Source organism: Phyllobates terribilis, unplaced genomic scaffold, assembly GCF_046119375.1.
Source record: "Phyllobates terribilis strain yellow unplaced genomic scaffold, ASM4611937v1 Scaffold_47__1_contigs__length_9908305, whole genome shotgun sequence".
NCBI lineage: Eukaryota > Metazoa > Chordata > Amphibia > Anura > Dendrobatidae > Phyllobates > Phyllobates terribilis.
Window position 1 is genome coordinate 3,206,505 of NW_027362807.1, and position 12,408 is coordinate 3,218,912.

Genomic DNA, 12,408 nt, shown 5'->3' on the forward strand with positions numbered 1-12,408 from the left:
AGATCTGGAGGAAACACATACAGGGACTGAATTTATTCTTTACATACAGATAATTATAGGCCGTGTGTATTTAGTCCTGTCTATTACCTGGTGATGTGAGGGGCTGGGGAACCTCCATCATGACGTCCTTGTACAGATCTTTGTGTCCTTCTAAATACTCCCACTCCTCCATGGAGAAATAGACAGCGACATCCTGACACCTTATAGGAACCTGACACATACAATGATACAGTCATCCCCCCGATCCCTTCATAGCATTACTGTATAATGTCCCAGCATTCCCAGCAGTGTCACCTTTCCAGTCAGCAGCTCAATCATCTTGTAGGTGAGTTCTAGGATCTTCTGGTCATTGATGTCCTCATGTATCAGGGGGTGAGATGGAGCCCCGGTGATTGAGCTCTGTGGTCTTCCCCATCCATCAGACACAGGGGCCTGACAGCACTCACTAGAGGTCTTCACTACTGTGTAATCCTGGTTATGGAGAGACAAATTATTAAATCTCACTACAGACATTTCCAGAGTCCTCACCTCTCCAGTTCTGTCCATCTGTTATTCCCATAGATAACAATGATGTAATGTGACGTCATCAGAATCTCTCACCTCCAGTAAGCCGGAAGACGATCTCTAGGGTGAGGCGTAATATCCTCTCCGCCATCTTGTCTCTGTCCATATCCATCTTTGATGGTTCCATAAGGAAAATTCTCTTAAATAGAAGATCTTCATTGAGAGGATCCGATATTGTAGGGACCTGAATGAGAAGATGATGAGCCGATGTAACATCATAAAAATCCTGTGTAATAATACAATTACTGGAGATAATAAGGGAAAACATATGAGGAGATTTATTATTTTACAGTATTTAGTTTTCTTCTTTACATCTACTAATAAAACCTATATAAAACAAGCAGTTTCTTCCTCGGAGTCTGTAGCTGAACTCGTTTCTCAAAGACTCACCTTCCATAATGCTAATTCTCGTCTCATTTACCGACACTGCAATCGGCATTAGCAATACTGCAGGAGATATTCATTACACGTGACATGAGAAATAATTACTTCATGAATAGGACGACATCTTCATCTTCTACTACGGCTCTAGAAACATATTTGGCCAGAGTGCTTCACTGACTACATCTCCACCGGTCGTCTATATGAATGTTTCCCGTCTTCCCCGGACTGTAATCTTCTATCACGTTAGATCTCATGTCTGATTAACGCGCAGAAGTTTGAGGCTTTCACACATGGTAAGGTTTTTAATATTATACAGAATAGGACTATCTCGAATGGGTTCACCATGCCATGGTGGGATAGCTTTCATGCTATTTTTGATCAAAAACAGTGTTACTAAGAACCCTATTTTATTTAAATGCACTTTTACTTTTTATTTATTTATTTACAGCAGGGTTTATGATCAATTTTCTTTATATTTTTTTTCTGATTTATGGCCATAGTAAACATGCGTCTATGTGCCGCATGGATACCAATTTAAACCAAACTCAAAATCTGTGTTTTTTCACAGGCACCATAGTGGCCGTGTGGGCCGATGCTATGGATGATACACCCCTAACTATCCAACTATCATTTGGATTCATTAGTACCTGCACCAAGAATGGGGCTAAGTGGATATTTATTAAAGGGAATTCACTCCACCTTCTACCCCACGGCTGATTAAAGGGAATCTGTCACTCGCTGGGACTTATCTGACCTCTAATATGGGCATACAGGTGATAGAAATGTGAATCTATAGTTACCTGTATACCTCATATTAGAGGTCTGTTTGCTGTGAAAAGGCTTTTTATTCAGTGAAGATTCCGATGCTTGTGGGCCGGTGGACAGGAAGAAGTGCCCGGTGACGTGCAGTCACCATGTCCAGGTCCCGCGCACTTCACTTTTTATGGAAGGCGCAGTTGTACTGTGTAGTAGGCAATCATAGTGCTGCAGGGATCTTGTGTGCAGGTGCCGGTGAGTGACGGTGACTTCCCGGCGCCTGGGCACAAGATCCCTTCAGTACTATAACTGCTTAGTACACAGTACAAGTTCGTCACTACCGTAAAAATCACTCAGCTGCGGGATCTGGACATGGTGACTGCACGTCACAGGGCACTGTGACGTGCAGGGGAGGTGGGAAATATTTTAATTAACACAGTAGGCGAGGATTTCTTCCCGTCCCTCGGCCAGCAAGCATTGGAATCTTCACTGAATAATAAAAAGCCATTTCACAGCAAAAGAAACTCTAATATGAGGCATAGATGTATAGATTCACATTGCTATGACCTGTATGCCCATAGTAGAAGTCAGATAAGTCCCAGGGTGTGACAGATTCCCTTTAATCAGCCGTGGGGTAGTCATAAAACCAGATACGTATCTGGGTATTGTAAGGTGGCTAATGGTCGCGTAGTCGATGGGAGGTATGTGTCACAGAGATGGCTGGTCTGGCCTGGAGTGTTTCTCTAGGGCACATAAGCACTAAGAGGATCGGTTGGTGCACCTGGGAGCCGGGTTACGGGTAACTAGAAAAGAATGGGTGAGTCCAGCTACCCACATACCTCACCTCTGGGTGTGGTTAACAGCCTATAAAATGAAGGCTGTTGTTTGGCACATGGTCTGTGTGTTTGGAGGTAGACAGCCTCCTGTGTATGTTTGTCTTCAGACCAAGCCAGGACACTGGACGCTACCCCAGCTTGTGTGCCACACAGGCCTGGCTGAGCAGACACATGCTAAGGACAATTACTTTGTTTGCCTGATCTAAAGGCTATTTGCTTTTATGTTTGGCTTCTGGGTTTATGAAGTAATAAACCCACATGAACTTTTAAAGGAACATGCCTCATGTTTTCCTCCCGTCGCATCCAAGTGAGTAAAACCCCTACAATATGTATAAAGGAAAGGGTATGGTACTCAGAGAATGTTTCAATAATCCACCTCAACGCAATTCCCCAACAGGTTCATTAGGAGGCTTGATACAGGGATGATAATTCATGATGTTCAGCATAGTCTGCCTAATAGCCAGGTGTCCATGTTTAAATATCCCACTTCATCCAAAACCCCTCCCAGACTAGGAGGCCCATTCCCATTCCTAGAGGTGAATTGTCACAGGATATACAGAATGGAGTCTGTCTACAATAATGTACTGCACCTGCACTACTTCTCATGAGCTAGAGGTTCGATAATGTCCATTCCCTAGTGTGCATGTCCGGAAGTGACGTGCTTTACACTGAAATGCCAGATAAACTGATTGCCGCCACGCCACTCGTACCTGTGACTGTGCATGGCCGTAGTTATAATTCCACACCGGAGCGCATATTGTCCGCGATTGCGCATGCCCAGATGTCTGCGCTCCACACGGGAGCACATATGGTATTGGATTGCATTCCACCAAATGAAAAATCCTATCTCTGAGATCAGCGTCATGGGAGACTAAAAACAAGTATTGCACATCCTCCCATCATGTAATAGGCATGTAGATCTACTTTATCACTACAAAATATATGGGATGGTGGCCCACAGTAAACTCCTAAATGGTCATATTTGACCCCTATTGCATAATTAGAGATACACAAGGAACACCACACTTGTTAGTTACTTAATAGTATAAGTGGAAATAATTCTGATATAGAAGCTCAGAGCTCTCAATGAGGTAAAACAATATGTGAACCTCATTCACAGGGAACTGACTAGCAATGGGTAGAGTATAAAACCCAAAAATGTAATCCAGAATGGGGCTGTATTCACACAAAACAGGCATAGGAAATTTGCTCATTGAGTCCCTTAGGTGTTTATGAATCAAGTCTGGAAATCCACTTACCGTATTTTTCGGACTATAAGACGCACTTTTTTCCTCCAAAATTTTGCGGCTTATGTTGGGGGTGTGTGTATATTATATTATATATATATATATATATATATATATATATATATATATATATATATATATATATATACACACACACATACACATACACATGGGGTGTGGGGGCAGTGGTAGCGGTGGAGGAGCGGGGCACAGGAGGCAGCAGCCGCCTGCTGCAGCCTACATTGTCCCCGCTGCTAAAAAAAATGAATATTCACTGCTCCCCACGCCCATGGGGCGTGGGGAGCACTGAGTATTCATGCTCCTTAATAGCAGCACACAGTGTAGCCGCGCTGTGGCTCCTGCTACTGCCGGAATCGCCTGTGCCGCTATTAAAGGGCATGAATATTCAACCTCTCTCCAAGCCCATGGGTGTGGGGAGGGGTGAATATTCATGCCCTTTAATGAGCGGGCACACGAGATAGCCGGCAGCAGCAGGAGCCGTAGGGCGGCTCCGCTGTGTGCCGGCTATGAAGGAGAGTGAAGTCACTGCTCCCCGCGCACACAGTCCCAGCGTGGGGAGCAATGACTTCCAGCAGCTCATCTCTCCTTGTGAGCCGCGCATGGCAGTGACGTCATGCGCGGCTCACATGCAGAGATCAGTGTGGGCAGACAGGACGCAGCGCTGGAGGAGAGAAGAGAGGTGAGTAGGAGTGTTTATTTATTTTTTTATGTCCAGCATGATGGGGATTAGGGGGACCATGCATGTTAGGATAAAGAATGAAGGGTGCCATGCATACTAGGATAGGGATTAGGGGTGCCATGCATACCAGGATAGGGATTAGGGGTGCCATGCATACCAGGATAGGGATTAGGGGTGCCATGTATACCAGGATAGGGATTAGGGGTGCCATGTATACCAGGATAGGGATTAGGGGTGCCATGCATAACAGGATAGGGATGAGGGGTGCCATGCATAACAGGATAGGGATGAGGGGTGCCATGCATAACAGGATAGGGATGAGGGGTGCCATGCATAACAGGATAGGGATGAGGGGTGCCATGCATACCAGGACAGAGATGAGCGGTGCCATGCATACCAGGATAGGGATGAGCGGTGCCATGCATACCAGGACAGGGATGAGGGGTGCCATGCATACCAGGATAGGGATGAGGGGTGCCATGCATACCAGGATGGAGGGGTTCCATGCATACCAGAATGGAGGGATGCCAGGAATACCAGGATGGGGATGGGGACCACGTATAAAAGGAAAGGGGGGGCATATATACCAGGATGGGGGATATTGTCAGAATTGGGGGACAATACCCCTATACCAGTGTCAGCAGAAGACCCCCTCCCCCTTAAAAGTGCATCATGACCACATTTTTTGCTTAATTTTTTTTAAATTTTCCTCCTCTAAAACCTAGGTGTTTCTAAGGCTATGTGCACACGATGCAGAAATGAAGCAGAAAATTTCTGCATCTCCCTGGCAGAAAAAACGCATGCAGATTGTGCATGCCTTTTTCCTGCAGAATACATGCGGATCCACATGCAGATTCACATGCAGATTGACAAGCGCTTTCCAGGCGATTTTAGCATCACTTGGAAAGTGCTTGACAACTAGGTCACACTATATAAATCCATGCAAACAGCATGGATTTATATAGTGTGACCCGAGAGAGTGTATATACTTACCTCCGATGGCCCGCGCTGTCCTGCTCACTCCGTTCTCCCGGCAACTTTGAATTGAAAGACCTGCCGACGTCAGCGTCACGTGACCCGTCACATGACTCTGACGTCACCGCAGGTCCTACAACTCACTTCAAGTGCCGGGAAGCAAGCAGGAGCGGTGCGCGGGCCGACAGATGGTAAGTATATATATATTTTTTATTTTATTCTTGTTTTACAGCTTTTTTAATGGTACCTGGATGTGGATGAGACTCTCCTCTCCTCCACACCCGGGTACCATCTGCACATTAGAACGCACCAATTACGCAAGTACAGATGCAGTCTTGCGGAATTGGCGCATTCTAATGCAAGTCAATGGCGGCGAAAACGCCGCGTTTCCGCAAAATTAAATGACATGCTGCGGATTTTTGAGCGCAGCGTTTACGCTGCGGAAAAATCCGCATCATGGGCACAGCACATGCGGATTTCAATTGGAGAACATTGCTTCCCTTCTACCATGCGTTTTTCATGCGTTTCCGCGGCGTTTACGAAACTGCAAAAACGCCGCGGAAATGCATGAAATACGCATCGTGTGAACTCAGCCTTATGGTCCGGTGCGTCTTATAGTCCGAAAAATACGGTACTTTCCTTTTTGAGGATACATCTATTGAGATCACCTCCTCTCACATTGGGTTTAACTATCTCAATGATACAAAAGGAGATGTCTCCGGTTTCACCTCAATGTACACTGTTCATGTGTCTCATTAATGGGGTATCCCGAACATGGAGTATTTCGCCCAAATGCACTCCATCCTCCTCCTATACTCCCTCTTGGTCATGCATACATAATCTAGGGGACAGGTGCATGTGGCCATATATAAAAGTCCTGAGGTTTTACAGTTGGAATAATCCCTCTGGAAAAAATTTTTACCTGTAGAGGAACTCGAGAAAGATTTACATGGTCTCATCCAATTACATGTACAACTTTCTCCACATCTAAAGGTCTGGAACTCTCCTGCCGACCGTAGCTGTATGCGCTGAGCCAGGGCACCGCAAAACCTTTCAAATACCGCCGGATCCTGGGGGAAAGTCTCCTGACATCCCGGGGAGCGTTCCTGGAAAGCAAGACTGCCGCAATGACCCGCACCAGGCAGCGGGATCCCGACCCTGGAAGAGGAGGTAGGGGCCAAGATGGTGCCGTGGCTCAGGAGGAGGCGTCCAGAGCGAACACAGCATGCTCCAGGAGGATGTCGGCTGCTGCACGCCTGGAGAAGTTTGCGAGGGTGGAAGCAAGTGACAATAAAGCTGGACTCTCAGAGTGGGAGGCTGGGGCAGATAATGACATGGAGGATCAGCAGAGTACAATAGGTACAGTGAACTGTGAGGCTGATGGCTCTGGAGATGATGGGCAGGACAAAAATGTGGAGTCTGATGTTGATCCTGATGTGGGAGAACCCACTTTGAGGCTGCGTGCCCACGATGCGTTTTTCATGCATTTCAGCTGCGGAATTTCCGCAGCGGAAACGCATCAAAAACGCATGGTAATCCGCACCCCATGGTCCCCAATGGCATTCCGCAATGTCAATGCACATGCTGCAGATTTTTCCGCAGCGATTCTGCAGCGCAAATAAATCCGCATCATGTTCATTAATTTTGCGGAAGCGCCGCCATTGACTTGCATTGAGACGCATATAATGCGCGTCTGTACATTTGTACAAGCGGATTATATGCGTCTCTATGTGCGGATGGTACCCAGTTCTGGAGGAGAGGAGACTCTCATTCAGACCTGGGTACCATTGTACCTGTAAAAAAAAGAATAAAATAATAAATAAAGTTTATATTCACTTGTCCGCCGGCCCCTGCAGCGCTTCTCCTTCCAGGACCTGAGATGACGTCGCGGTCATGTGACCGCAGGCTGTCTCGCGAGATGCCGGCAACCCAGAAGAAGCCAGGACGAGTGCGACAGCACATGCGGCGGGGGATCGGGGGTAAGTATAGCTTTATTTTTACGGTCACACTGTATAAATCCATGCCTTTTGCATGGATTTATACAGTGTGACCTAGTTGTCAAGCACTTTCCAAGTGATGCTATCGCCTGGAAAGTGCTTGTCAGTCCGCATGCGGAAACACATGCGTTAACGCATGTGGGTACGCAAGTGAATCCGCATGTATTCCACATGTATTCTGCAGGGAAAATGCATGTACAATCTGCATGTGTTTTTTCTGCCAGGGAGATGCAGAAATGCTGCAGAAATTTTCTGCATCGTGGGCACATAGCCTGAAAGATGTGTTTACTGTGGTGTCGTATTGCAAACAAACGCTTACTAAGCTGTCAAAGCAGGTTACTGGTGTGCAAGCAGAAATTACTAATATTAAAGCTGTCATGCAGAAAGCCGATGTCCACACAGGAGAGGTGGAGGAAAGAGTGAGCACGGCTGAGGACACTATAATATGTGTACAAGCTGCTCAAAAAAAGCAGGACAAGCTGTTAACTGATGTTATTGCTAAAAATGACGACTTGGAAAACAGGTCGAGACATAATAATGTCAGGATAGTGGGGGTCCCGGAAAAAGCAGAAGGATCAAACCGTACAGAATTTTTTGAGAATTTGCTGTTGGAAAAATTTTGAGCTGATAAACTGTCGAAGGTCTTTGTTGTAGAGCGAGCTCATAGAGTCCCACTGAGACCCCAGCCTCCAGGAACAGCCCCCCGAGCCATGCTTGCTTCTGTAATAAGACAGTCAGACGTGGTAAAGGGATTTTGGTATGGAATGGTTGAGGAGAAGACAGCGCTGTACGCAGATGATATTTTATTATTCTTACAGGACCCTCAGGCATCATTACATGGTGCAATAGCTATCATCACTAGATTTGGTCTGTTATCTGGGTTACAAATTAATTGGGATAAATCTCATATTATGGAAATAGATACTTTGGATGGCTTAGATGTTGAACACGTAGAACGTACACAACTTAGATTAGTACGAGAGTTTACATATCTTGGAATTACAATAACACTACCAGTAAAGGAGTACTTTCAGTTGAATGCATACCCAATAATTGGGAAATTAAAAGATAAAGCATCTACGTGGAGCAAAATGCGCCTCTCGGTGGTGAGACGCACCATCTTCTTAAAATGGTGATGATGCCAAAATTGCTATATGTTTTACATAACTCCCCTGTGTGGATTCCTTGGTCGGTGTTCCAGCGTATTAATTCAATATTTAGGGATCTGCTTTGGAGTGGAGGAAAACCCAGGATTAAGCTGGAGACTCTCCAGAGGCCGAAAGAAGAGGGGGGTCTCGCCTTACCAACCCCGTGGATATACTTTTTGGCAGCACAGTCCCAACATATTAGAGGGTGGGCGCTGAGGGCGGTGAAAGGGACTATTCAGGCGGTTTTGGAAGCTCATCTTAAAAAAAGTCCATTGGTGGTGGGCCTAGAGTCGGGATTTTTTGGGAAGAAAGGCAGGTCATACCCGACCTGTGGCCTAGTCCATAAACTGTGGACGAGGGTGAAGAGGATTAGTCATATGTAGGAATCTCCTCTTTACACCGTTCATCACCCCTCACATATGTCTCTGTAGTATTAACCCCTTTGCAACCCATGCTGTATTAGTACGCACAAATTGCATCCCCCCGTTCAGTGAGGGCTGCTGCACTGAGCCCGCACTGAACCGAGCACATGTCAGCTGATTCTTACAGCTGACATGTGCCCACAACAGCCGCGGGTGGAATCGCGATCCACCCGCGGCTGTTAACATGTTAAATGCCGCTGTCAATCTCCGACAGCGGCATTTAACGCGCGCTTCCGGGAAGCGCGTCCTAAGCCCCGCCCATCGGCGACCCCGTCACATGACTGCGGGTCACCGATGGGTGCGCATGACAACCCAGGGTCTGTAGCAGACGCCTGTGGTTGTCATGAGCTGGTCGCTATGAGCGCCACCTAGTGGCCGGCGCTCATAGCACAGGACCAATTCTGCTATATGCAGGGGATCTCCTGATCCCTGTATGTAGCAGAGGCGATCGGATAGTTGCTGCTTCTAGTCTCCTATGGAGACTATTGAAGCAAGCAAAAGGTGAAAAAAAAAAGTTTTTAAAAATATAAAAAAAATTAAAAAAATATAAAAGTTTAAATCACCCCCCTTTCGCCCCATTCAAAATAAAATATTAAAAAAAAAAACCTACATAGACATATTTGGTATCGCCGCGTTCAGAATCGCCCGATCTATCAATCTAAAAAAAGAATTAATTCGATCGGTAAATGGAGTAACGAGAAAAAAATTCTAAATGCCAGAATTAAGTTTTTTGGTCGCCGCAAAATTGCAATAAAATGCAATAACGGGCGATCAAAACATCGGATCTACACCAAAATGTTATCAATAAAAACGTCAGCCCGGCGCACAAAAAATAAGCCCTCACCCAGCCCCAGATCCCGAAAAATGGAGACGCTGCAGGTCTTAGAAAATGGCGCTATTTTTTTTTATTTTTTTATTTACTTATTTTTTTTTTTACCAAATTTTGGATTTTTTTTTCACCACTTAAATATAAAATAACCTATACATGTTTGGTGTCTACGAACTCGTAATGACCTGGAGAATAAGAACAGCAGGTCAGTTTTAGCATTCAGTGAACGTGGTAAAAAATAAAAATAAAAAACAACTGTGGTATTGCACTTTTTTTGCAATTTTACCGCACTTGGATTTTTTTTCCCTTTTGTCCGTACACGATATGGTAAAACTAGTAATGGCGTTGAAAAGTACAACTAGTCCCGCAAAAAATAAGCCCTCACATGGCCATATTGACCAAAAAATAAAAACGCTATGGCTCTGGGAACAAGGGGAGCAAAAAAGGAAAAAAGCAAAAACGGAAAATGCTCTGGTTCTTAAGGGGTTAATATGGGTCAGATCTTCAACCTGAAACAAATATTGTAAAAGTCACAGACAGATGGAGAAGTCACATCTATGATCAGCTCTAATCCTGCCATCTCCACCGTTCTCATTACACAAGTATAAAACATATAATACTGGTGGATAAAACAAGACTGAGCACAAGACCTTCACAGCCGTCTACACATCATAGGGGAGATCTCATGACACCTTCTCTCCATCTACCTGATGATCCTGAGGAACATTGGGATCTTCTTGTTTACAATCCTGTGGAAGAAGAGGACAGGGACATCTCTCTGGTGTCCTCTTACTGGATAGATCTGGAGGAAACACATACAGGGACTGAATTCATTCTTTACATACAGATAATTATAGGCCGTGTGTATTTAGTCCTGTCTATTACCTGGTGATGTGAGGGGCTGGGGAACCTCCATCATGACATCCTTGTACAGATCTTTGTGTCCTTCTAAATACTCCCACTCCTCCATGGAGAAATAGACAGCGACATCCTGACACCTTATAGGGACCTGACACATATAATGATACAGTCATCCCCCAGATCCCTTCATAGCGTTACTGTATAATGTCCCAGCATTCCCAGCAGTGTCACCTCTCCAGTCAGCAGCTCAATCATCTTGTAGGCGAGTTCTAGGATCTTCTGGTCATTGATGTCCTCATGTATCAGGGGGTGAGGTGGAGGCCCCGTGATTAATCTCTGGTTATGGAGAGACACATTAATAAATCTCACTACAGACATTTCCAGAGTCCTCACCTCTTCAGTTCTGTCCATCCGTTATTCCCATAGATAAGAATGATGTAATGTGATGCCATCAGAATCTCTCACCTCTCCAGTAAGCCGGAAGAGGATCTCTAGGGTGAGGTGTAATATCCTCTCCACCATCTTGTCCATCATTTTCCTGGATAAATCAGGAAAATGTTCTTATATAGACGACTTTCACTGAGAGGATCCGGTATTTTAGAGATCTGAATGAGAAAAAGATAAGCTGATGGATAAGACCATTTTTCTGCAAACGATGATGCGGAATCCAAAATGTACCACGAGTACCCTTCATCCCTTAATCTGGTGTTCAGGTCTATTGCCTGTATATTAAAATCTGTGACATTCGAGCAGTACCTTCTCAACCGTAATATTTGGCCCTTGGGTTTTCCTCTTTTTATGGGGATGGGGGTGGTGGTTATCCCACTTCAATAGTTTATTAGTGCTTGAAGGTTTATGGTAGATGAGTGTCCCTATGGTCCCATTACAATCCTTCTTGATCAGTACATACAGGAAAGGCAACTGGTAATAATTGGTGTTGGTCTGCTCCTTTAAACAAAATGTACTTTTCAGGTTATCCCCCCAGTACCCTCACTTTTCTTCCCTTCTTTTGAGGTCCACACAGTCAGACTCTACCGGCCCTTCTCCCTGCCAGTGGCGGTTGTGTATCGCCCTCCGGGCCCCTCCCGTCAGTTTGTGGATCACTTTGCCACTTGGCTTCCAAACTTCCTATCCTATGACATCCCCACCCTCATCATGGGAGACTTTAACATCCCAATTGGCGATTCCCTCTACCTATCTGCCGCTCATCTTTTATCGCTAACTTCCTCCTTCGGCCTTTCACAGCTTACTAATTCTCCTACACTAAAAGATGGAAATACTCTTTGACCTGATCTTCACCCGGCTCTGTTCAATACATGACATTACTAACTCTCCTCTTCCGCTCTCTGATCACAACCTTCTCTCATTCTCTGTCAAGAACTGTCACCCTGCTCAAGACACCCCCACTTTCCACACTTATAGAAATATACATGCCATTAACACCCAGAAATTTATGAAAACGTTGCAATGATCATTGGCCCCAATCTCCTCCCTCTCATGCCCTGACTCTGCACTGAAGCATTATAACAAAATATTGCAATGCGCCCTGGATGAAGGCGCACCTCCTAGACAGAGAACAATTCGGCACAGACGGCGACAACCCTGGAACACGCTGCAAACACATTTTTTCCAGTGGTGCTCCAGGTGTGCCGAACGGCTGTGGACAAAATCTTGTCTGGCCGAAGATTT

At 45.4% G+C, this 12,408-nt stretch overlaps 1 long non-coding RNA gene across 1 annotated transcript; it reads right to left on the minus strand.

Moving 5' to 3' along the window:
- Positions 1-99: 99 nt before the first annotated feature.
- Positions 100-733, minus strand: LOC141191546 (uncharacterized). Its single transcript, XR_012265435.1, has 3 exons — positions 601-733; positions 295-471; positions 100-211 (listed from the first exon to the last, which is right to left on the minus strand). It is a non-coding gene; the product is annotated as an uncharacterized lncRNA (long non-coding RNA).
- Positions 734-12,408: the final 11,675 nt, after the last annotated feature.